General features: G+C 46.3%; 11 non-coding genes across 11 annotated transcripts; all 11 read left to right on the top strand.

The window, feature by feature from the left end:
* The first annotated feature begins 1,029 nt into the window (after window positions 1–1,029).
* LOC130335669 (U2 spliceosomal RNA) lies at window positions 1,030–1,220 on the top strand. Its single transcript, XR_008877246.1, has one exon. It is a non-coding gene; the product is annotated as a U2 spliceosomal RNA (small nuclear RNA).
* Window positions 1,221–3,319: 2,099 nt separating this feature from the next.
* LOC130335668 (U2 spliceosomal RNA) lies at window positions 3,320–3,510 on the top strand. The gene has a single exon (XR_008877245.1). It is a non-coding gene; the product is annotated as a U2 spliceosomal RNA (small nuclear RNA).
* Window positions 3,511–5,596: 2,086 nt separating this feature from the next.
* Window positions 5,597–5,787, top strand: LOC130335667 (U2 spliceosomal RNA). The gene has a single exon (XR_008877244.1). It is a non-coding gene; the product is annotated as a U2 spliceosomal RNA (small nuclear RNA).
* Window positions 5,788–7,883: 2,096 nt separating this feature from the next.
* LOC130335666 (U2 spliceosomal RNA) lies at window positions 7,884–8,074 on the top strand. The gene has a single exon (XR_008877243.1). It is a non-coding gene; the product is annotated as a U2 spliceosomal RNA (small nuclear RNA).
* A 2,092-nt stretch (window positions 8,075–10,166) lies between these two features.
* LOC130335665 (U2 spliceosomal RNA) lies at window positions 10,167–10,357 on the top strand. Its single transcript, XR_008877242.1, has one exon. It is a non-coding gene; the product is annotated as a U2 spliceosomal RNA (small nuclear RNA).
* A 2,092-nt stretch (window positions 10,358–12,449) lies between these two features.
* On the top strand, window positions 12,450–12,640 carry LOC130335664 (U2 spliceosomal RNA). The gene has a single exon (XR_008877241.1). It is a non-coding gene; the product is annotated as a U2 spliceosomal RNA (small nuclear RNA).
* A 2,092-nt stretch (window positions 12,641–14,732) lies between these two features.
* Window positions 14,733–14,923, top strand: LOC130335663 (U2 spliceosomal RNA). The gene has a single exon (XR_008877240.1). It is a non-coding gene; the product is annotated as a U2 spliceosomal RNA (small nuclear RNA).
* A 2,088-nt stretch (window positions 14,924–17,011) lies between these two features.
* LOC130335661 (U2 spliceosomal RNA) lies at window positions 17,012–17,202 on the top strand. The gene has a single exon (XR_008877239.1). It is a non-coding gene; the product is annotated as a U2 spliceosomal RNA (small nuclear RNA).
* A 2,089-nt stretch (window positions 17,203–19,291) lies between these two features.
* Window positions 19,292–19,482, top strand: LOC130335659 (U2 spliceosomal RNA). The gene has a single exon (XR_008877237.1). It is a non-coding gene; the product is annotated as a U2 spliceosomal RNA (small nuclear RNA).
* Window positions 19,483–21,546: 2,064 nt separating this feature from the next.
* Window positions 21,547–21,737, top strand: LOC130335658 (U2 spliceosomal RNA). The gene has a single exon (XR_008877236.1). It is a non-coding gene; the product is annotated as a U2 spliceosomal RNA (small nuclear RNA).
* A 2,077-nt stretch (window positions 21,738–23,814) lies between these two features.
* Window positions 23,815–24,006, top strand: LOC130335615 (U2 spliceosomal RNA). The gene has a single exon (XR_008877213.1). It is a non-coding gene; the product is annotated as a U2 spliceosomal RNA (small nuclear RNA).
* Window positions 24,007–25,131: the final 1,125 nt, after the last annotated feature.

The following is a 25,131-nucleotide window of genomic DNA, read 5'->3' as shown; positions in this document are numbered from 1 at the left end:
AGAAAAGAGGCGAAAAGGAGAAAAACGTAAAAAAACGTGAAAAAAAAGTAAGAGGAAGAGAAGGGAAAAAAAGGTGGAAATGGGTTTAAAAGTGATTTCGGCGGAGAATATATATATATATATATATATATATATATATATATATATATATATATATGCGCACACACACACATAGATATAAACGTATTCTCCGTTGAGATATTGCAGCCGCTGCTGTGTCCAGGCCCAGGAGCCTTAGCACTGTGCTGTGATGTCACTCAATACCACTGACATCACTAGGTGTAAACAACATCTCTCCTTTGCTGTGTATGTGACTATGGAGCTGTTTGGTGATGTCGTCTATTACGGCCTTCATAGAAGCAACAGGAGATTGTTGCATCCATCTTGAACCCTCAGAACTACAGTGCTATGATGTCACTCACTTCCACAGGCCTTGCAGAGTGTAAACAACAACAACCCAGCTTTGTTGTGTATGTAACCAAAGGGATTTGTGATGTCACCTAGAACCTTCACAGCAGCGACAGCTTTATGAGGAGCATCAGCACTGCTCTGCCTGAGCAGAACCATCACCGCCATAGGTTGTCAAATAACCCGGATTTAACCCACACAGGTAAGTCCAATGGGGTGCAGGCATGTCCTCTATGCTTACAGCTTCCCGTGGGTGTTGGTTTGATACCGTTTGGGGACAGCCAAGGAGGCATCTGCAGGCAACAAAGGTAGGTGTGTGCTTGTGTGTGTGTTTCCTATGCAGATCCTAAGCCCAGTGTCACATGCAAGTAGGAGGAGTAAGAAGGGTTCCTGGCAAATCCGGGTTATGGATTGCATTTAAAAAGGCCCCGTGGGAGTGCAATGGGCCCCTGTCTTGCTGCTTAGCAATAATGGTATGGGTTTAGGTTCTGCTGTGTGTACTGGTGGTTGACTGCCCCCCAGCCCAGAGTGTGCATGGAAAATTGTCTGGCAGCCTCCCTGACAGCAAGCAGTGATAGTGCCCATGAAGGGGACCTTGTTGGGCCCGCCCCTTTCACGGTTATCGCTTCTCGGCCTTTTGGCTAAGATCAAGTGTAGTATCTGTTCTTATCAGTTTAATATCTGATACGTCCCCTATCTGGGGACCATATATTAAATGGATTTTTGAGAACGGGGGCCGATTTCGAAGCTTGCTTCCGTCGCCCTATGCATTGACCCGATATGGCAGTATCTTCGGGTACAGTGCACCACCCCCTTACAGGGTTAAAAAGAAAGATTCCTACTTTCATTGCTACCTGCTTGCTGGCTAGCCAGCTAGCCAGCCCTGTGGGCCTTGCTGCTGCTGCAGCCAAAAAACAAAAGGTGGTGCTGCTGCTGCTTCTGCTGCTTCTGCTTCTGCTTGTGTCTGGCCCCTGTTGGAGCGTCCAGGCACAGGACTTCTGCTGCTGCTGACTAAATGGCCTCCTTAATTGGATCATTTGAGTAGCCAGCACACCTGTGCAGGTAGGGCATGACATGATAGGCAGCTGCCTTGATAGCGGGTGGGTGCTGAATGTTCCTAATTGACAAAATAAGATTAATGCTTATGAAGAAATATAAAATCTCATCCCTTCTCCAATATCGCGCCACACCCCTACCCCTTAATTCCCTGGTTGAACGTGATGGACATATGTCTTTTTTCGACCGTACTAACTATGTAACTATGTAACATAACATGGGGGGGGGGGGGGGGGGGGGGTCTCCTGGCTGTTCACACAGGTGTGTCATTGCTGTACATTGACCATGCATTGCTTCTGTGGTATTGCAAAGGCAAAGACAAATGCTTCCAGCCATCCATTGCACTAATGGATTGGTCATCAGCTGGCTGTCTATGTCCCGCATCAGTATAGACCAAAGTACAGAGGGTTAGGCTATGCTATTGTGCACCTACCTGATGCATCAGAAGGTGCGAGGCCCTTGCTAAATTCTGTGCACAGACTTTGAGATCTATGCTTTAGACTGTATCTAAACCTGCTCCAACATGGACTGACATTCTGGCCTACTTTCAGCCGATGCGACTTGTCTGTCGCTGAACAGTCGCTTTTTATGTATTCAGCACCTATGTATAATGTTGTAAAAATGCTCTAGAAGCTAAAGTCGCAGAAATGTCACACATATTTGGCCTGCAACTTTCTGTGCGACAAATTCAGACAGGAAAAATCAGTATAAATCCTTAGAAAATTATCCCCCAGTGTCTCCATCTGCTGGCGGTATTGAATAAGCATTGCTGCACTGATGGGGTATGCATTAGACGAAAAAAAAGAAGAAAAAGAAGAATAATACGCCCAGAAAAGAGGCGAAAAGGAGAAAAACGTAAAAAAACGTGAAAAAAAAGTAAGAGGAAGAGAAGGGAAAAAAAGGTGGAAATGGGTTTAAAAGTGATTTCGGCGGAGAAATATATATATATATATATATATATATATATATATATATATATATATGCGCACACACACACATAGATATAAACGTATTCTCCGTTGAGATATTGCAGCCGCTGCTGTGTCCAGGCCCAGGAGCCTTAGCACTGTGCTGTGATGTCACTCAATACCACTGACATCACTAGGTGTAAACAACATCTCTCCTTTGCTGTGTATGTGACTATGGAGCTGTTTGGTGATGTCGTCTATTACGGCCTTCATAGAAGCAACAGGAGATTGTTGCATCCATCTTGAACCCTCAGAACTACAGTGCTATGATGTCACTCACTTCCACAGGCCTTGCAGAGTGTAAACAACAACAACCCAGCTTTGTTGTGTATGTAACCAAAGGGATTTGTGATGTCACCTAGAACCTTCACAGCAGCGACAGCTTTATGAGGAGCATCAGCACTGCTCTGCCTGAGCAGAACCATCACCGCCATAGGTTGTCAAATAACCCGGATTTAACCCACACAGGTAAGTCCAATGGGGTGCAGGCATGTCCTCTATGCTTACAGCTTCCCGTGGGTGTTGGTTTGATACCGTTTGGGGACAGCCAAGGAGGCATCTGCAGGCAACAAAGGTAGGTGTGTGCTTGTGTGTGTGTTTCCTATGCAGATCCTAAGCCCAGTGTCACATGCAAGTAGGAGGAGTAAGAAGGGTTCCTGGCAAATCCGGGTTATGGATTGCATTTAAAAAGGCCCCGTGGGAGTGCAATGGGCCCCTGTCTTGCTGCTTAGCAATAATGGTATGGGTTTAGGTTCTGCTGTGTGTACTGGTGGTTGACTGCCCCCCAGCCCAGAGTGTGCATGGAAAATTGTCTGGCAGCCTCCCTGACAGCAAGCAGTGATAGTGCCCATGAAGGGGACCTTGTTGGGCCCGCCCCTTTCACGGTTATCGCTTCTCGGCCTTTTGGCTAAGATCAAGTGTAGTATCTGTTCTTATCAGTTTAATATCTGATACGTCCCCTATCTGGGGACCATATATTAAATGGATTTTTGAGAACGGGGGCCGATTTCGAAGCTTGCTTCCGTCGCCCTATGCATTGACCCGATATGGCAGTATCTTCGGGTACAGTGCACCACCCCCTTACAGGGTTAAAAAGAAAGATTCCTACTTTCATTGCTACCTGCTTGCTGGCTAGCCAGCTAGCCAGCCCTGTGGGCCTTGCTGCTGCTGCAGCCAAAAAACAAAAGGTGGTGCTGCTGCTGCTTCTGCTGCTTCTGCTTGTGTCTGGCCCCTGTTGGAGCGTCCAGGCACAGGACTTCTGCTGCTGCTGACTAAATGGCCTCCTTAATTGGATCATTTGAGTAGCCAGCACACCTGTGCAGGTAGGGCATGACATGATAGGCAGCTGCCTTGATAGCGGGTGGGTGCTGAATGTTCCTAATTGACAAAATAAGATTAATGCTTATGAAGAAATATAAAATCTCATCCCTTCCCCAATATCGCGCCACACCCCTACCCCTTAATTCCCTGGTTGAACGTGATGGACATATGTCTTTTTTCGACCGTACTAACTATGTAACTATGTAACATAACATGGGGGGGGGGGGGGGGGGGTCTCCTGGCTGTTCACACAGGTGTGTCATTGCTGTACATTGACCATGCATTGCTTCTGTGGTATTGCAAAGGCAAAGACAAATGCTTCCAGCCATCCATTGCACTAATGGATTGGTCATCAGCTGGCTGTCTATGTCCCGCATCAATATAGACCAAAGTACAGAGGGTTAGGCTATGCTATTGTGCACCTACCTGATGCATCAGAAGGTGCGAGGCCCTTGCTAAATTCTGTGCACAGACTTTGAGATCTATGCTTTAGACTGTATCTAAACCTGCTCCAACATGGACTGACATTCTGGCCTACTTTCAGCCGATGCGACTTGTCTGTCGCTGAACAGTCGCTTTTTATGTATTCAGCACCTATGTATAATGTTGTAAAAATGCTCTAGAAGCTAAAGTCGCAGAAATGTCACACATATTTGGCCTGCAACTTTCTGTGCGACAAATTCAGACAGGAAAAATCAGTATAAATCCTTAGAAAATTATCCCCCAGTGTCTCCATCTGCTGGCGGTATTGAATAAGCATTGCTGCACTGATGGGGTATGCATTAGACGAAAAAAAAGAAGAAAAAGAAGAATAATACGCCCAGAAAAGAGGCGAAAAGGAGAAAAACGTAAAAAAACGTGAAAAAAAAAGTAAGAGGAAGAGAAGGGAAAAAAAGGTGGAAATGGGTTTAAAAGTGATTTCGGCGGAGAAATATATATATATATATATATATATATATATATATATATATATGCGCACACACACACATAGATATAAACGTATTCTCCGTTGAGATATTGCAGCCGCTGCTGTGTCCAGGCCCAGGAGCCTTAGCACTGTGCTGTGATGTCACTCAATACCACTGACATCACTAGGTGTAAACAACATCTCTCCTTTGCTGTGTATGTGACTATGGAGCTGTTTGGTGATGTCGTCTATTACGGCCTTCATAGAAGCAACAGGAGATTGTTGCATCCATCTTGAACCCTCAGAACTACAGTGCTATGATGTCACTCACTTCCACAGGCCTTGCAGAGTGTAAACAACAACAACCCAGCTTTGTTGTGTATGTAACCAAAGGGATTTGTGATGTCACCTAGAACCTTCACAGCAGCGACAGCTTTATGAGGAGCATCAGCACTGCTCTGCCTGAGCAGAACCATCACCGCCATAGGTTGTCAAATAACCCGGATTTAACCCACACAGGTAAGTCCAATGGGGTGCAGGCATGTCCTCTATGCTTACAGCTTCCCGTGGGTGTTGGTTTGATACCGTTTGGGGACAGCCAAGGAGGCACTGCAGGCAACAAAGGTAGGTGTGTGCTTGTGTGTGTGTTTCCTATGCAGATCCTAAGCCCAGTGTCACATGCAAGTAGGAGGAGTAAGAAGGGTTCCTGGCAAATCCGGGTTATGGATTGCATTTAAAAAGGCCCCGTGGGAGTGCAATGGGCCCCTGTCTTGCTGCTTAGCAATAATGGTATGGGTTTAGGTTCTGCTGTGTGTACTGGTGGTTGACTGCCCCCCAGCCCAGAGTGTGCATGGAAAATTGTCTGGCAGCCTCCCTGACAGCAAGCAGTGATAGTGCCCATGAAGGGGACCTTGTTGGGCCCGCCCCTTTCACGGTTATCGCTTCTCGGCCTTTTGGCTAAGATCAAGTGTAGTATCTGTTCTTATCAGTTTAATATCTGATACGTCCCCTATCTGGGGACCATATATTAAATGGATTTTTGAGAACGGGGGCCGATTTCGAAGCTTGCTTCCGTCGCCCTATGCATTGACCCGATATGGCAGTATCTTCGGGTACAGTGCACCACCCCCTTACAGGGTTAAAAAGAAAGATTCCTACTTTCATTGCTACCTGCTTGCTGGCTAGCCAGCTAGCCAGCCCTGTGGGCCTTGCTGCTGCTGCAGCCAAAAAACAAAAGGTGGTGCTGCTGCTGCTTCTGCTGCTTCTGCTTCTGCTTGTGTCTGGCCCCTGTTGGAGCGTCCAGGCACAGGACTTCTGCTGCTGCTGACTAAATGGCCTCCTTAATTGGATCATTTGAGTAGCCAGCACACCTGTGCAGGTAGGGCATGACATGATAGGCAGCTGCCTTGATAGCGGGTGGGTGCTGAATGTTCCTAATTGACAAAATAAGATTAATGCTTATGAAGAAATATAAAATCTCATCCCTTCCCCAATATCGCGCCACACCCCTACCCCTTAATTCCCTGGTTGAACGTGATGGACATATGTCTTTTTTCGACCGTACTAACTATGTAACTATGTAACATAACATGGGGGGGGGGGGGGGGGGGTCTCCTGGCTGTTCACACAGGTGTGTCATTGCTGTACATTGACCATGCATTGCTTCTGTGGTATTGCAAAGGCAAAGACAAATGCTTCCAGCCATCCATTGCACTAATGGATTGGTCATCAGCTGGCTGTCTATGTCCCGCATCAATATAGACCAAAGTACAGAGGGTTAGGCTATGCTATTGTGCACCTACCTGATGCATCAGAAGGTGCGAGGCCCTTGCTAAATTCTGTGCACAGACTTTGAGATCTATGCTTTAGACTGTATCTAAACCTGCTCCAACATGGACTGACATTCTGGCCTACTTTCAGCCGATGCGACTTGTCTGTCGCTGAACAGTCGCTTTTTATGTATTCAGCACCTATGTATAATGTTGTAAAAATGCTCTAGAAGCTAAAGTCGCAGAAATGTCACACATATTTGGCCTGCAACTTTCTGTGCGACAAATTCAGACAGGAAAAATCAGTATAAATCCTTAGAAAATTATCCCCCAGTGTCTCCATCTGCTGGCGGTATTGAATAAGCATTGCTGCACTGATGGGGTATGCATTAGACGAAAAAAAAGAAGAAAAAGAAGAATAATACGCCCAGAAAAGAGGCGAAAAGGAGAAAAACGTAAAAAAACGTGAAAAAAAAGTAAGAGGAAGAGAAGGGAAAAAAAGGTGGAAATGGGTTTAAAAGTGATTTCGGCGGAGAAATATATATATATATATATATATATATATATATATATATATATATATGCGCACACACACACATAGATATAAACGTATTCTCCGTTGAGATATTGCAGCCGCTGCTGTGTCCAGGCCCAGGAGCCTTAGCACTGTGCTGTGATGTCACTCAATACCACTGACATCACTAGGTGTAAACAACATCTCTCCTTTGCTGTGTATGTGACTATGGAGCTGTTTGGTGATGTCGTCTATTACGGCCTTCATAGAAGCAACAGGAGATTGTTGCATCCATCTTGAACCCTCAGAACTACAGTGCTATGATGTCACTCACTTCCACAGGCCTTGCAGAGTGTAAACAACAACAACCCAGCTTTGTTGTGTATGTAACCAAAGGGATTTGTGATGTCACCTAGAACCTTCACAGCAGCGACAGCTTTATGAGGAGCATCAGCACTGCTCTGCCTGAGCAGAACCATCACCGCCATAGGTTGTCAAATAACCCGGATTTAACCCACACAGGTAAGTCCAATGGGGTGCAGGCATGTCCTCTATGCTTACAGCTTCCCGTGGGTGTTGGTTTGATACCGTTTGGGGACAGCCAAGGAGGCATCTGCAGGCAACAAAGGTAGGTGTGTGCTTGTGTGTGTGTTTCCTATGCAGATCCTAAGCCCAGTGTCACATGCAAGTAGGAGGAGTAAGAAGGGTTCCTGGCAAATCCGGGTTATGGATTGCATTTAAAAAGGCCCCGTGGGAGTGCAATGGGCCCCTGTCTTGCTGCTTAGCAATAATGGTATGGGTTTAGGTTCTGCTGTGTGTACTGGTGGTTGACTGCCCCCCAGCCCAGAGTGTGCATGGAAAATTGTCTGGCAGCCTCCCTGACAGCAAGCAGTGATAGTGCCCATGAAGGGGACCTTGTTGGGCCCGCCCCTTTCACGGTTATCGCTTCTCGGCCTTTTGGCTAAGATCAAGTGTAGTATCTGTTCTTATCAGTTTAATATCTGATACGTCCCCTATCTGGGGACCATATATTAAATGGATTTTTGAGAACGGGGGCCGATTTCGAAGCTTGCTTCCGTCGCCCTATGCATTGACCCGATATGGCAGTATCTTCGGGTACAGTGCACCACCCCCTTACAGGGTTAAAAAGAAAGATTCCTACTTTCATTGCTACCTGCTTGCTGGCTAGCCAGCTAGCCAGCCCTGTGGGCCTTGCTGCTGCTGCAGCCAAAAAACAAAAGGTGGTGCTGCTGCTGCTTCTGCTGCTTCTGCTTCTGCTTGTGTCTGGCCCCTGTTGGAGCGTCCAGGCACAGGACTTCTGCTGCTGCTGACTAAATGGCCTCCTTAATTGGATCATTTGAGTAGCCAGCACACCTGTGCAGGTAGGGCATGACATGATAGGCAGCTGCCTTGATAGCGGGTGGGTGCTGAATGTTCCTAATTGACAAAATAAGATTAATGCTTATGAAGAAATATAAAATCTCATCCCTTCCCCAATATCGCGCCACACCCCTACCCCTTAATTCCCTGGTTGAACGTGATGGACATATGTCTTTTTTTGACCGTACTAACTATGTAACTATGTAACATAACATGGGGGGGGGGGGGGGGTCTCCTGGCTGTTCACACAGGTGTGTCATTGCTGTACATTGACCATGCATTGCTTCTGTGGTATTGCAAAGGCAAAGACAAATGCTTCCAGCCATCCATTGCACTAATGGATTGGTCATCAGCTGGCTGTCTATGTCCCGCATCAATATAGACCAAAGTACAGAGGGTTAGGCTATGCTATTGTGCACCTACCTGATGCATCAGAAGGTGCGAGGCCCTTGCTAAATTCTGTGCACAGACTTTGAGATCTATGCTTTAGACTGTATCTAAACCTGCTCCAACATGGACTGACATTCTGGCCTACTTTCAGCCGATGCGACTTGTCTGTCGCTGAACAGTCGCTTTTTATGTATTCAGCACCTATGTATAATGTTGTAAAAATGCTCTAGAAGCTAAAGTCGCAGAAATGTCACACATATTTGGCCTGCAACTTTCTGTGCGACAAATTCAGACAGGAAAAATCAGTATAAATCCTTAGAAAATTATCCCCCAGTGTCTCCATCTGCTGGCGGTATTGAATAAGCATTGCTGCACTGATGGGGTATGCATTAGACGAAAAAAAAGAAGAAAAAGAAGAATAATACGCCCAGAAAAGAGGCGAAAAGGAGAAAAACGTAAAAAAACGTGAAAAAAAAGTAAGAGGAAGAGAAGGGAAAAAAAGGTGGAAATGGGTTTAAAAGTGATTTCGGCGGAGAAATATATATATATATATATATATATATATATATATATATATATATATGCGCACACACACACATAGATATAAACGTATTCTCCGTTGAGATATTGCAGCCGCTGCTGTGTCCAGGCCCAGGAGCCTTAGCACTGTGCTGTGATGTCACTCAATACCACTGACATCACTAGGTGTAAACAACATCTCTCCTTTGCTGTGTATGTGACTATGGAGCTGTTTGGTGATGTCGTCTATTACGGCCTTCATAGAAGCAACAGGAGATTGTTGCATCCATCTTGAACCCTCAGAACTACAGTGCTATGATGTCACTCACTTCCACAGGCCTTGCAGAGTGTAAACAACAACAACCCAGCTTTGTTGTGTATGTAACCAAAGGGATTTGTGATGTCACCTAGAACCTTCACAGCAGCGACAGCTTATGAGGAGCATCAGCACTGCTCTGCCTGAGCAGAACCATCACCGCCATAGGTTGTCAAATAACCCGGATTTAACCCACACAGGTAAGTCCAATGGGGTGCAGGCATGTCCTCTATGCTTACAGCTTCCCGTGGGTGTTGGTTTGATACCGTTTGGGGACAGCCAAGGAGGCATCTGCAGGCAACAAAGGTAGGTGTGTGCTTGTGTGTGTGTTTCCTATGCAGATCCTAAGCCCAGTGTCACATGCAAGTAGGAGGAGTAAGAAGGGTTCCTGGCAAATCCGGGTTATGGATTGCATTTAAAAAGGCCCCGTGGGAGTGCAATGGGCCCCTGTCTTGCTGCTTAGCAATAATGGTATGGGTTTAGGTTCTGCTGTGTGTACTGGTGGTTGACTGCCCCCCAGCCCAGAGTGTGCATGGAAAATTGTCTGGCAGCCTCCCTGACAGCAAGCAGTGATAGTGCCCATGAAGGGGACCTTGTTGGGCCCGCCCCTTTCACGGTTATCGCTTCTCGGCCTTTTGGCTAAGATCAAGTGTAGTATCTGTTCTTATCAGTTTAATATCTGATACGTCCCCTATCTGGGGACCATATATTAAATGGATTTTTGAGAACGGGGGCCGATTTCGAAGCTTGCTTCCGTCGCCCTATGCATTGACCCGATATGGCAGTATCTTCGGGTACAGTGCACCACCCCCTTACAGGGTTAAAAAGAAAGATTCCTACTTTCATTGCTACCTGCTTGCTGGCTAGCCAGCTAGCCAGCCCTGTGGGCCTTGCTGCTGCTGCAGCCAAAAAACAAAAGGTGGTGCTGCTGCTGCTTCTGCTGCTTCTGCTTCTGCTTGTGTCTGGCCCCTGTTGGAGCGTCCAGGCACAGGACTTCTGCTGCTGCTGACTAAATGGCCTCCTTAATTGGATCATTTGAGTAGCCAGCACACCTGTGCAGGTAGGGCATGACATGATAGGCAGCTGCCTTGATAGCGGGTGGGTGCTGAATGTTCCTAATTGACAAAATAAGATTAATGCTTATGAAGAAATATAAAATCTCATCCCTTCCCCAATATCGCGCCACACCCCTACCCCTTAATTCCCTGGTTGAACGTGATGGACATATGTCTTTTTTCGACCGTACTAACTATGTAACTATGTAACATAACATGGGGGGGGGGGGGGGGGTCTCCTGGCTGTTCACACAGGTGTGTCATTGCTGTACATTGACCATGCATTGCTTCTGTGGTATTGCAAAGGCAAAGACAAATGCTTCCAGCCATCCATTGCACTAATGGATTGGTCATCAGCTGGCTGTCTATGTCCCGCATCAATATAGACCAAAGTACAGAGGGTTAGGCTATGCTATTGTGCACCTACCTGATGCATCAGAAGGTGCGAGGCCCTTGCTAAATTCTGTGCACAGACTTTGAGATCTATGCTTTAGACTGTATCTAAACCTGCTCCAACATGGACTGACATTCTGGCCTACTTTCAGCCGATGCGACTTGTCTGTCGCTGAACAGTCGCTTTTTATGTATTCAGCACCTATGTATAATGTTGTAAAAATGCTCTAGAAGCTAAAGTCGCAGAAATGTCACACATATTTGGCCTGCAACTTTCTGTGCGACAAATTCAGACAGGAAAAATCAGTATAAATCCTTAGAAAATTATCCCCCAGTGTCTCCATCTGCTGGCGGTATTGAATAAGCATTGCTGCACTGATGGGGTATGCATTAGACGAAAAAAAAGAAGAAAAAGAAGAATAATACGCCCAGAAAAGAGGCGAAAAGGAGAAAAACGTAAAAAAACGTGAAAAAAAAGTAAGAGGAAGAGAAGGGAAAAAAAGGTGGAAATGGGTTTAAAAGTGATTTCGGCGGAGAAATATATATATATATATATATATATATATATATATATATATATATGCGCACACACACACATAGATATAAACGTATTCTCCGTTGAGATATTGCAGCCGCTGCTGTGTCCAGGCCCAGGAGCCTTAGCACTGTGCTGTGATGTCACTCAATACCACTGACATCACTAGGTGTAAACAACATCTCTCCTTTGCTGTGTATGTGACTATGGAGCTGTTTGGTGATGTCGTCTATTACGGCCTTCATAGAAGCAACAGGAGATTGTTGCATCCATCTTGAACCCTCAGAACTACAGTGCTATGATGTCACTCACTTCCACAGGCCTTGCAGAGTGTAAACAACAACAACCCAGCTTTGTTGTGTATGTAACCAAAGGGATTTGTGATGTCACCTAGAACCTTCACAGCAGCGACAGCTTTATGAGGAGCATCAGCACTGCTCTGCCTGAGCAGAACCATCACCGCCATAGGTTGTCAAATAACCCGGATTTAACCCACACAGGTAAGTCCAATGGGGTGCAGGCATGTCCTCTATGCTTACAGCTTCCCGTGGGTGTTGGTTTGATACCGTTTGGGGACAGCCAAGGAGGCATCTGCAGGCAACAAAGGTAGGTGTGTGCTTGTGTGTGTGTTTCCTATGCAGATCCTAAGCCCAGTGTCACATGCAAGTAGGAGGAGTAAGAAGGGTTCCTGGCAAATCCGGGTTATGGATTGCATTTAAAAAGGCCCCGTGGGAGTGCAATGGGCCCCTGTCTTGCTGCTTAGCAATAATGGTATGGGTTTAGGTTCTGCTGTGTGTACTGGTGGTTGACTGCCCCCCAGCCCAGAGTGTGCATGGAAAATTGTCTGGCAGCCTCCCTGACAGCAAGCAGTGATAGTGCCCATGAAGGGGACCTTGTTGGGCCCGCCCCTTTCACGGTTATCGCTTCTCGGCCTTTTGGCTAAGATCAAGTGTAGTATCTGTTCTTATCAGTTTAATATCTGATACGTCCCCTATCTGGGGACCATATATTAAATGGATTTTTGAGAACGGGGGCCGATTTCGAAGCTTGCTTCCGTCGCCCTATGCATTGACCCGATATGGCAGTATCTTCGGGTACAGTGCACCACCCCCTTACAGGGTTAAAAAGAAAGATTCCTACTTTCATTGCTACCTGCTTGCTGGCTAGCCAGCTAGCCAGCCCTGTGGGCCTTGCTGCTGCTGCAGCCAAAAAACAAAAGGTGGTGCTGCTGCTGCTTCTGCTGCTTCTGCTTCTGCTTGTGTCTGGCCCCTGTTGGAGCGTCCAGGCACAGGACTTCTGCTGCTGCTGACTAAATGGCCTCCTTAATTGGATCATTTGAGTAGCCAGCACACCTGTGCAGGTAGGGCATGACATGATAGGCAGCTGCCTTGATAGCGGGTGGGTGCTGAATGTTCCTAATTGACAAAATAAGATTAATGCTTATGAAGAAATATAAAATCTCATCCCTTCCCCAATATCGCGCCACACCCCTACCCCTTAATTCCCTGGTTGAACGTGATGGACATATGTCTTTTTTCGACCGTACTAACTATGTAACTATGTAACATAACATGGGGGGGGGGGGGGGGGTCTCCTGGCTGTTCACACAGGTGTGTCATTGCTGTACATTGACCATGCATTGCTTCTGTGGTATTGCAAAGGCAAAGACAAATGCTTCCAGCCATCCATTGCACTAATGGATTGGTCATCAGCTGGCTGTCTATGTCCCGCATCAATATAGACCAAAGTACAGATGGTTAGGCTATGCTATTGTGCACCTACCTGATGCATCAGAAGGTGCGAGGCCCTTGCTAAATTCTGTGCACAGACTTTGAGATCTATGCTTTAGACTGTATCTAAACCTGCTCCAACATGGACTGACATTCTGGCCTACTTTCAGCCGATGCGACTTGTCTGTCGCTGAACAGTCGCTTTTTATGTATTCAGCACCTATGTATAATGTTGTAAAAATGCTCTAGAAGCTAAAGTCGCAGAAATGTCACACATATTTGGCCTGCAACTTTCTGTGCGACAAATTCAGACAGGAAAAATCAGTATAAATCCTTAGAAAATTATCCCCCAGTGTCTCCATCTGCTGGCGGTATTGAATAAGCATTGCTGCACTGATGGGGTATGCATTAGACGAAAAAAAAGAAGAAAAAGAAGAATAATACGCCCAGAAAAGAGGCGAAAAGGAGAAAAACGTAAAAAAACGTGAAAAAAAAGTAAGAGGAAGAGAAGGGAAAAAAAGGTGGAAATGGGTTTAAAAGTGATTTCGGCGGAGAAATATATATATATATATATATATATATATATATATATATATATATGCGCACACACACACATAGATATAAACGTATTCTCCGTTGAGATATTGCAGCCGCTGCTGTGTCCAGGCCCAGGAGCCTTAGCACTGTGCTGTGATGTCACTCAATACCACTGACATCACTAGGTGTAAACAACATCTCTCCTTTGCTGTGTATGTGACTATGGAGCTGTTTGGTGATGTCGTCTATTACGGCCTTCATAGAAGCAACAGGAGATTGTTGCATCCATCTTGAACCCTCAGAACTACAGTGCTATGATGTCACTCACTTCCACAGGCCTTGCAGAGTGTAAACAACAACAACCCAGCTTTGTTGTGTATGTAACCAAAGGGATTTGTGATGTCACCTAGAACCTTCACAGCAGCGACAGCTTTATGAGGAGCATCAGCACTGCTCTGCCTGAGCAGAACCATCACCGCCATAGGTTGTCAAATAACCCGGATTTAACCCACACAGGTAAGTCCAATGGGGTGCAGGCATGTCCTCTATGCTTACAGCTTCCCGTGGGTGTTGGTTTGATACCGTTTGGGGACAGCCAAGGAGGCATCTGCAGGCAACAAAGGTAGGTGTGTGCTTGTGTGTGTGTTTCCTATGCAGATCCTAAGCCCAGTGTCACATGCAAGTAGGAGGAGTAAGAAGGGTTCCTGGCAAATCCGGGTTATGGATTGCATTTAAAAAGGCCCCGTGGGAGTGCAATGGGCCCCTGTCTTGCTGCTTAGCAATAATGGTATGGGTTTAGGTTCTGCTGTGTGTACTGGTGGTTGACTGCCCCCCAGCCCAGAGTGTGCATGGAAAATTGTCTGGCAGCCTCCCTGACAGCAAGCAGTGATAGTGCCCATGAAGGGGACCTTGTTGGGCCCGCCCCTTTCACGGTTATCGCTTCTCGGCCTTTTGGCTAAGATCAAGTGTAGTATCTGTTCTTATCAGTTTAATATCTGATACGTCCCCTATCTGGGGACCATATATTAAATGGATTTTTGAGAACGGGGGCCGATTTCGAAGCTTGCTTCCGTCGCCCTATGCATTGACCCGATATGGCAGTATCTTCGGGTACAGTGCACCACCCCCTTACAGGGTTAAAAAGAAAGATTCCTACTTTCATTGCTACCTGCTTGCTGGCTAGCCAGCTAGCCAGCCCTGTGGGCCTTGCTGCTGCTGCAGCCAAAAAACAAAAGGTGGTGCTGCTGCTGCTTCTGCTGCTTCTGCTTCTGCTTGTGTCTGGCCCCTGTTGGAGCGTCCAGGCACAGGACTTCTGCTGCTGCTGACTAAATGGCCTCCTTAATTGGATCATTTGAGTAGCCAGCACACCTGTGCAGGTAGGGCATGACATGATAGGCAGCTGCCTTGATAGCGGGTGGGTGCTGAATGTTCCTAATTGACAAAATAAGATTAATGCTTATGAAGAAATATAAAATCTCATCCCTTCCCCAATATCGCGCCACACCCCTACCCCTTAATTCCCTGGTTGAACGTGATGGACATATGTCTTTTTTCGACCGTACTAACTATGTAACTATGTAACATAACATGGGGGGGGGGGGGTCTCCTGGCTGTTCACACAGGTGTGTCATTGCTGTACATTGACCATGCATTGCTTCTGTGGTATTGCAAAGGCAAAGACAAATGCTTCCAGCCATCCATTGCACTAATGGATTGGTCATCAGCTGGCTGTCTATGTCCCGCATCAATATAGACCAAAGTACAGAGGGTTAGGCTATGCTATTGTGCACCTACCTGATGCATCAGAAGGTGCGAGGCCCTTGCTAAATTCTGTGCACAGACTTTGAGATCTATGCTTTAGACTGTATCTAAACCTGCTCCAACATGGACTGACATTCTGGCCTACTTTCAGCCGATGCGACTTGTCTGTCGCTGAACAGTCGCTTTTTATGTATTCAGCACCTATGTATAATGTTGTAAAAATGCTCTAGAAGCTAAAGTCGCAGAAATGTCACACATATTTGGCCTGCAACTTTCTGTGCGACAAATTCAGACAGGAAAAATCAGTATAAATCCTTAGAAAATTATCCCCCAGTGTCTCCATCTGCTGGCGGTATTGAATAAGCATTGCTGCACTGATGGGGTATGCATTAGACGAAAAAAAAGAAGAAAAAGAAGAATAATACGCCCAGAAAAGAGGCGAAAAGGAGAAAAACGTAAAAAAACGTGAAAAAAAAGTAAGAGGAAGAGAAGGGAAAAAAAGGTGGAAATGGGTTTAAAAGTGATTTCGGCGGAGAATATATATATATATATATATATATATATATATATATATATATATATATGCGCACACACACACATAGATATAAACGTATTCTCCGTTGAGATATTGCAGCCGCTGCTGTGTCCAGGCCCAGGAGCCTTAGCACTGTGCTGTGATGTCACTCAATACCACTGACATCACTAGGTGTAAACAACATCTCTCCTTTGCTGTGTATGTGACTATGGAGCTGTTTGGTGATGTCGTCTATGCCTTCATAGAAGCAACAGGAGATTGTTGCATCCATCTTGAACCCTCAGAACTACAGTGCTATGATGTCACTCACTTCCACAGGCCTTGCAGAGTGTAAACAACAACAACCCAGCTTTGTTGTGTATGTAACCAAAGGGATTTGTGATGTCACCTAGAACCTTCACAGCAGCGACAGCTTTATGAGGAGCATCAGCACTGCTCTGCCTGAGCAGAACCATCACCGCCATAGGTTGTCAAATAACCCGGATTTAACCCACACAGGTAAGTCCAATGGGGTGCAGGCATGTCCTCTATGCTTACAGCTTCCCGTGGGTGTTGGTTTGATACCGTTTGGGGACAGCCAAGGAGGCATCTGCAGGCAACAAAGGTAGGTGTGTGCTTGTGTGTGTGTTTCCTATGCAGATCCTAAGCCCAGTGTCACATGCAAGTAGGAGGAGTAAGAAGGGTTCCTGGCAAATCCGGGTTATGGATTGCATTTAAAAAGGCCCCGTGGGAGTGCAATGGGCCCCTGTCTTGCTGCTTAGCAATAATGGTATGGGTTTAGGTTCTGCTGTGTGTACCTGGTGGTTGACTGCCCCCCAGCCCAGAGTGTGCATGGAAAATTGTCTGGCAGCCTCCCTGACAGCAAGCAGTGATAGTGCCCATGAAGGGGACCTTGTTGGGCCCGCCCCTTTCACGGTTATCGCTTCTCGGCCTTTTGGCTAAGATCAAGTGTAGTATCTGTTCTTATCAGTTTAATATCTGATACGTCCCCTATCTGGGGACCATATATTAAATGGATTTTTGAGAACGGGGGCCGATTTCGAAGCTTGCTTCCGTCGCCCTATGCATTGACCCGATATGGCAGTATCTTCGGGTACAGTGCACCACCCCCTTACAGGGTTAAAAAGAAAGATTCCTACTTTCATTGCTACCTGCTTGCTGGCTAGCCAGCTAGCCAGCCCTGTGGGCCTTGCTGCTGCTGCAGCCAAAAAACAAAAGGTGGTGCTGCTGCTGCTTCTGCTGCTTCTGCTTCTGCTTGTGTCTGGCCCCTGTTGGAGCGTCCAGGCACAGGACTTCTGCTGCTGCTGACTAAATGGCCTCCTTAATTGGATCATTTGAGTAGCCAGCACACCTGTGCAGGTAGGGCATGACATGATAGGCAGCTGCCTTGATAGCGGGTGGGTGCTGAATGTTCCTAATTGACAAAATAAGATTAATGCTTATGAAGAAATATAAAATCTCATCCCTTCCCCAATATCGCGCCACACCCCTACCCCTTAATTCCCTGGTTGAACGTGATGGACATATGTCTTTTTTCGACCGTACTAACTATGTAACTATGTAACATAACATGGGGGGGGGGGGGGGGTGTCTCCTGGCTGTTCACACAGGTGTGTCATTGCTGTACATTGACCATGCATTGCTTCTGTGGTATTGCAAAGGCAAAGACAAATGCTTCCAGCCATCCATTGCACTAATGGATTGGTCATCAGCTGGCTGTCTATGTCCCGCATCAATATAGACCAAAGTACAGAGGGTTAGGCTATGCTATTGTGCACCTACCTGATGCATCAGAAGGTGCGAGGCCCTTGCTAAATTCTGTGCACAGACTTTGAGATCTATGCTTTAGACTGTATCTAAACCTGCTCCAACATGGACTGACATTCTGGCCTACTTTCAGCCGATGCGACTTGTCTGTCGCTGAACAGTCGCTTTTTATGTATTCAGCACCTATGTATAATGTTGTAAAAATGCTCTAGAAGCTAAAGTCGCAGAAATGTCACACATATTTGGCCTGCAACTTTCTGTGCGACAAATTCAGACAGGAAAAATCAGTATAAATCCTTAGAAAATTATCCCCCAGTGTCTCCATCTGCTGGCGGTATTGAATAAGCATTGCTGCACTGATGGGGTATGCATTAGACGAAAAAAAAGAAGAAAAAGAAGAATAATACGCCCAGAAAAGAGGCGAAAAGGAGAAAAACGTAAAAAAACGTGAAAAAAAAGTAAGAGGAAGAGAAGGGAAAAAAAGGTGGAAATGGGTTTAAAAGTGATTTCGGCGGAGAAATATATATATATATATATATATATATATATATATATATATATGCGCACACACACACATAGATATAAACGTATTCTCCGTTGAGATATTGCAGCCGCTGCTGTGTCCAGGCCCAGGAGCCTTAGCACTGTGCTGTGATGTCACTCAATACCACTGACATCACTAGGTGTAAACAACATCTCTCCTTTGCTGTGTATGTGACTATGGAGCTGTTTGGTGATGTCGTCTATTACGGCCTTCATAGAAGCAACAGGAGATTGTTGCATCCATCTTGAACCCTCAGAACTACAGTGCTATGATGTCACTCACTTCCACAGGCCTTGCAGAGTGTAAACAACAACAACCCAGCTTTGTTGTGTATGTAACCAAAGGGATTTGTGATGTCACCTAGAACCTTCACAGCAGCGACAGCTTTATGAGGAGCATCAGCACTGCTCTGCCTGAGCAGAACCATCACCGCCATAGGTTGTCAAATAACCCGGATTTAACCCACACAGGTAAGTCCAATGGGGTGCAGGCATGTCCTCTATGCTTAGCTTCCCGTGGGTGTTGGTTTGATACCGTTTGGGGACAGCCAAGGAGGCATCTGCAGGCAACAAAGGTAGGTGTGTGCTTGTGTGTGTGTTTCCTATGCAGATCCTAAGCCCAGTGTCACATGCAAGTAGGAGGAGTAAGAAGGGTTCCTGGCAAATCCGGGTTATGGATTGCATTTAAAAAGGCCCCGTGGGAGTGCAATGGGCCCCTGTCTTGCTGCTTAGCAATAATGGTATGGGTTTAGGTTCTGCTGTGTGTACTGGTGGTTGACTGCCCCCCAGCCCAGAGTGTGCATGGAAAATTGTCTGGCAGCCTCCCTGACAGCAAGCAGTGATAGTGCCCATGAAGGGGACCTTGTTGGGCCCGCCCCTTTCACGGTTATCGCTTCTCGGCCTTTTGGCTAAGATCAAGTGTAGTATCTGTTCTTATCAGTTTAATATCTGATACGTCCCCTATCTGGGGACCATATATTAAATGGATTTTTGAGAACGGGGGCCGATTTCGAAGCTTGCTTCCGTCGCCCTATGCATTGACCCGATATGGCAGTATCTTCGGGTACAGTGCACCACCCCCTTACAGGGTTAAAAAGAAAGATTCCTACTTTCATTGCTACCTGCTTGCTGGCTAGCCAGCTAGCCAGCCCTGTGGGCCTTGCTGCTGCTGCAGCCAAAAAACAAAAGGTGGTGCTGCTGCTGCTTCTGCTGCTTCTGCTTCTGCTTGTGTCTGGCCCCTGTTGGAGCGTCCAGGCACAGGACTTCTGCTGCTGCTGACTAAATGGCCTCCTTAATTGGATCATTTGAGTAGCCAGCACACCTGTGCAGGTAGGGCATGACATGATAGGCAGCTGCCTTGATAGCGGGTGGGTGCTGAATGTTCCTAATTGACAAAATAAGATTAATGCTTATGAAGAAATATAAAATCTCATCCCTTCCCCAATATCGCGCCACACCCCTACCCCTTAATTCCCTGGTTGAACGTGATGGACATATGTCTTTTTTCGACCGTACTAACTATGTAACTATGTAACATAACATGGGGGGGGGGGGGGGTCTCCTGGCTGTTCACACAGGTGTGTCATTGCTGTACATTGACCATGCATTGCTTCTGTGGTATTGCAAAGGCAAAGACAAATGCTTCCAGCCATCCATTGCACTAATGGATTGGTCATCAGCTGGCTGTCTATGTCCCGCATCAATATAGACCAAAGTACAGAGGGTTAGGCTATGCTATTGTGCACCTACCTGATGCATCAGAAGGTGCGAGGCCCTTGCTAAATTCTGTGCACAGACTTTGAGATCTATGCTTTAGACTGTATCTAAACCTGCTCCAACATGGACTGACATTCTGGCCTACTTTCAGCCGATGCGACTTGTCTGTCGCTGAACAGTCGCTTTTTATGTATTCAGCACCTATGTATAATGTTGTAAAAATGCTCTAGAAGCTAAAGTCGCAGAAATGTCACACATATTTGGCCTGCAACTTTCTGTGCGACAAATTCAGACAGGAAAAATCAGTATAAATCCTTAGAAAATTATCCCCCAGTGTCTCCATCTGCTGGCGGTATTGAATAAGCATTGCTGCACTGATGGGGTATGCATTAGACGAAAAAAAAGAAGAAAAAGAAGAATAATACGCCCAGAAAAGAGGCGAAAAGGAGAAAAACGTAAAAAAACGTGAAAAAAAAGTAAGAGGAAGAGAAGGGAAAAAAAGGTGGAAATGGGTTTAAAAGTGATTTCGGCGGAGAAATATATATATATATATATGCGCACACACACACATAGATATAAACGTATTCTCCGTTGAGATATTGCAGCCGCTGCTGTGTCCAGGCCCAGGAGCCTTAGCACTGTGCTGTGATGTCACTCAATACCACTGACATCACTAGGTGTAAACAACATCTCTCCTTTGCTGTGTATGTGACTATGGAGCTGTTTGGTGATGTCGTCTATTACGGCCTTCATAGAAGCAACAGGAGATTGTTGCATCCATCTTGAACCCTCAGAACTACAGTGCTATGATGTCACTCACTTCCACAGGCCTTGCAGAGTGTAAACAACAACAACCCAGCTTTGTTGTGTATGTAACCAAAGGGATTTGTGATGTCACCTAGAACCTTCACAGCAGCGACAGCTTTATGAGGAGCATCAGCACTGCTCTGCCTGAGCAGAACCATCACCGCCATAGGTTGTCAAATAACCCGGATTTAACCCACACAGGTAAGTCCAATGGGGTGCAGGCATGTCCTCTATGCTTACAGCTTCCCGTGGGTGTTGGTTTGATACCGTTTGGGGACAGCCAAGGAGGCATCTGCAGGCAACAAAGGTAGGTGTGTGCTTGTGTGTGTGTTTCCTATGCAGATCCTAAGCCCAGTGTCACATGCAAGTAGGAGGAGTAAGAAGGGTTCCTGGCAAATCCGGGTTATGGATTGCATTTAAAAAGGCCCCGTGGGAGTGCAATGGGCCCCTGTCTTGCTGCTTAGCAATAATGGTATGGGTTTAGGTTCTGCTGTGTGTACTGGTGGTTGACTGCCCCCCAGCCCAGAGTGTGCATGGAAAATTGTCTGGCAGCCTCCCTGACAGCAAGCAGTGATAGTGCCCATGAAGGGGACCTTGTTGGGCCCGCCCCTTTCAGGGTTATCGCTTCTCGGCCTTTTGGCTAAGATCAAGTGTAGTATCTGTTCTTATCAGTTTAATATCTGATACGTCCCCTATCTGGGGACCATATATTAAATGGATTTTTGAGAACGGGGGCCGATTTCGAAGCTTGCTTCCGTCGCCCTATGCATTGACCCGATATGGCAGTATCTTCGGGTACAGTGCACCACCCCTTACAGGGTTAAAAAGAAAGATTCCTACTTTCATTGCTACCTGCTTGCTGGCTAGCCAGCTAGCCAGCCCTGTGGGCCTTGCTGCTGCTGCAGCCAAAAAACAAAAGGTGGTGCTGCTGCTGCTTCTGCTGCTTCTGCTTGTGTCTGGCCCCTGTTGGAGCGTCCAGGCACAGGACTTCTGCTGCTGCTGACTAAATGGCCTCCTTAATTGGATCATTTGAGTAGCCAGCACACCTGTGCAGGTAGGGCATGACATGATAGGCAGCTGCCTTGATAGCGGGTGGGTGCTGAATGTTCCTAATTGACAAATAAGATTAATGCTTATGAAGAAATATAAAATCTCATCCCTTCCCCAATATCGCGCCACACCCCTACCCCTTAATTCCCTGGTTGAACGTGATGGACATATGTCTTTTTTTCGACCGTACTAACTATGTAACTATGTAACATAACATGGGGGGGGGGGGGGGGGGTCTCCAGGCTGTTCACACAGGTGTGTCATTGCTGTACATTGACCATGCATTGCTTCTGTGGTATTGCAAAGGCAAAGACAAATGCTTCCAGCCATCCATTGCACTAATGGATTGGTCATCAGCTGGCTGTCTATGTCCCGCATCAATATAGACCAAAGTACAGAGGGTTAGGCTATGCTATAGTGCACCTACCTGATGCATCAGAAGGTGCGAGGCCCTTGCTAAATTCTGTGCACAGACTTTGAGATCTATGCTTTAGACTGTATCTAAACCTGCTCCAACATGGACTGACATTCTGGCCTACTTTCAGCCGATGCGACTTGTCTGTCGCTGAACAGTCGCTTTTTATGTATTCAGCACCTATGTATAATGTTGTAAAAATGCTCTAGAAGCTAAAGTCGCAGAATGTCACACATATTTGGCCTGCAACTTTCTGTGCGACAAATTCAGACAGGAAAAATCAGTATAAATCCTTAGAAATTATCCCCCAGTGTCTCCATCTGCTGGCGGTATTGAATAAGCATTGCTGCACTGATGGGGTATGCATTAGACGAAAAAAAAAGAAGAAAAAGAAGAATAATACGCCCAGAAAAGAGGCGAAAAGGAGAAAAAACTTAAAAAAACGTGAAAAAAAAGTAAGAGGAAGAGAAGGGAAAAAAGGTGGAAATGGGTTTAAAAGTGATTTCGGCGGAGAAATATATATATATATATATATATATATATATATATATGCGCACACACACACATAGATATAAACGTATTCTCCGTTGAGATATTGCAGCCGCTGCTGTGTCCAGGCCCAGGAGCCTTAGCACTGTGCTGTGATGTCACTCAATACCACTGACATCACTAGGTGTAAACAACATCTCTCCTTTGCTGTGTATGTGACTATGGAGCTGTTTGGTGATGTCGTCTATTACGGCCTTCATAGAAGCAACAGGAGATTGTTGCATCCATCTTGAACCCTCAGAACTACAGTGCTATGATGTCACTCACTTCCACAGGCCTTGCAGAGTGTAAACAACAACAACCCAGCTTTGTTGTGTATGTAACCAAAGGGATTTGTGATGTCACCTAGAACCTTCACAGCAGCGACAGCTTTATGAGGAGCATCAGCACTGCTCTGCCTGAGCAGAACCATCACCGCCATAGGTTGTCAAATAACCCGGATTTAACCCACACAGGTAAGTCCAATGGGGTGCAGGCATGTCCTCTATGCTTACAGCTTCCCGTGGGTGTTGGTTTGATACCGTTTGGGACAGCCAAGGAGGCATCTGCAGGCAACAAAGGTAGGTGTGTGCTTGTGTGTGTGTTTCCTATGCAGATCCTAAGCCCAGTGTCACATGCAAGTAGGAGGAGTAAGAAGGGTTCCTGGCAAATCCGGGTTATGGATTGCATTTAAAAAGGCCCCGTGGGAGTGCAATGGGCCCCTGTCTTGCTGCTTAGCAATAATGGTATGGGTTTAGGTTCTGCTGTGTGTACTGGTGGTTGACTGCCCCCCAGCCCAGAGTGTGCATGGAAAATTGTCTGGCAGCCTCCCTGACAGCAAGCAGTGATAGTGCCCATGAAGGGGGACCTTGTTGGGCCCGCCCCTTTCACGGTTATCGCTTCTCGGCCTTTTGGCTAAGATCAAGTGTAGTATCTGTTCTTATCAGTTTAATATCTGATACGTCCCCTATCTGGGGACCATATATTAAATGGATTTTTTGAGAACGGGGGCCGATTTCGAAGCTTGCTTCCGTCGCCCTATGCATTGACCCGATATGGCAGTATCTTCGGGTACAGTGCACCACCCCCCCCTTACAGGGGTTAAAAAGAAAGATTCCTACTTTCATTGCTACCTGCTTGCTGGCTAGCCAGCTAGCCAGCCCTGTGGGCCTTGCCTGCTGCTGCAGCCAAAAAACAAAAGGTGGTGCTGCTGCTGCTTCTGCTGCTTCTGCTTCTGCTTGTGTCTGGCCCCTGTTGGAGCGTCCAGGCACAGGACTTCTGCTGCTGCTGACTAAATGGCCTCCTTAATTGGATCATTTGAGTAGCCAGCACACCTGTGCAGGTAGGGCATGACATGATAGGCAGCTGCCTTGATAGCGGGTGGGTGCTGAATGTTCCCTAATTGACAAAATAAGATTAATGCTTATGAAGAAATATAAAATCTCATCCCTTCCCCAATATCGCGCCACACCCCTACCCCTTAATTCCCTGGTTGAACGTGATGGACATATGTCTTTTTTCGACCGTACTAACTATGTAACTATGTAACATAACATGGGGGGGGGGGGGGGGTCTCCTGGCTGTTCACACAGGTGTGTCATTGCTGTACATTGACCATGCATTGCTTCTGTGGTATTGCAAAGGCAAAGACAAATGCTTTCCAGCCATCCATTGCACTAATGGATTGGTCATCAGCTGGCTGTCTATGTCCCGCATCAATATAGACCAAAGTACAGAGGGTTAGGCTATGCTATTGTGCACCTACCTGATGCATCAGAAGGTGCGAGGCCCTTGCTAAATTCTGTGCACAGACTTTGAGATCTATGCTTTAGACTGTATCTAAACCTGCTCCAACATGGACTGACATTCTGGCCTACTTTTCAGCCGATGCGACTTGTCTGTCGCTGAACAGTCGCTTTTTATGTATTCAGCACCCTATGTATAATGTTGTAAAAATGCTCTAGAAGCTAAAGTCGCAGAAATGTCACACATATTTGGCCTGCAACTTTCTGTGCGACAAATTCAGACAGGAAAAATCAGTATAAATCCTTAGAAAATTATCCCCCAGTGTCTCCATCTGCTGGCGGTATTGAATAAGCATTGCTGCACTGATGGGGTATGCATTAGAACGAAAAAAAAGAAGAAAAAGAAGAATAATACGCCCAGAAAAGAGGCGAAAAGGAGAAAAACGTAAAAAAACGTGAAAAAAAAG

The sequence above is a fragment of the Hyla sarda genome, unplaced genomic scaffold, assembly GCF_029499605.1.
Source record: "Hyla sarda isolate aHylSar1 unplaced genomic scaffold, aHylSar1.hap1 scaffold_455, whole genome shotgun sequence".
NCBI classification, from domain to species: Eukaryota; Metazoa; Chordata; class Amphibia; order Anura; family Hylidae; genus Hyla; species Hyla sarda.
Note: the sequence above shows the minus strand (reverse complement) of the source record. Positions and strands in the feature narration are given on the sequence as shown.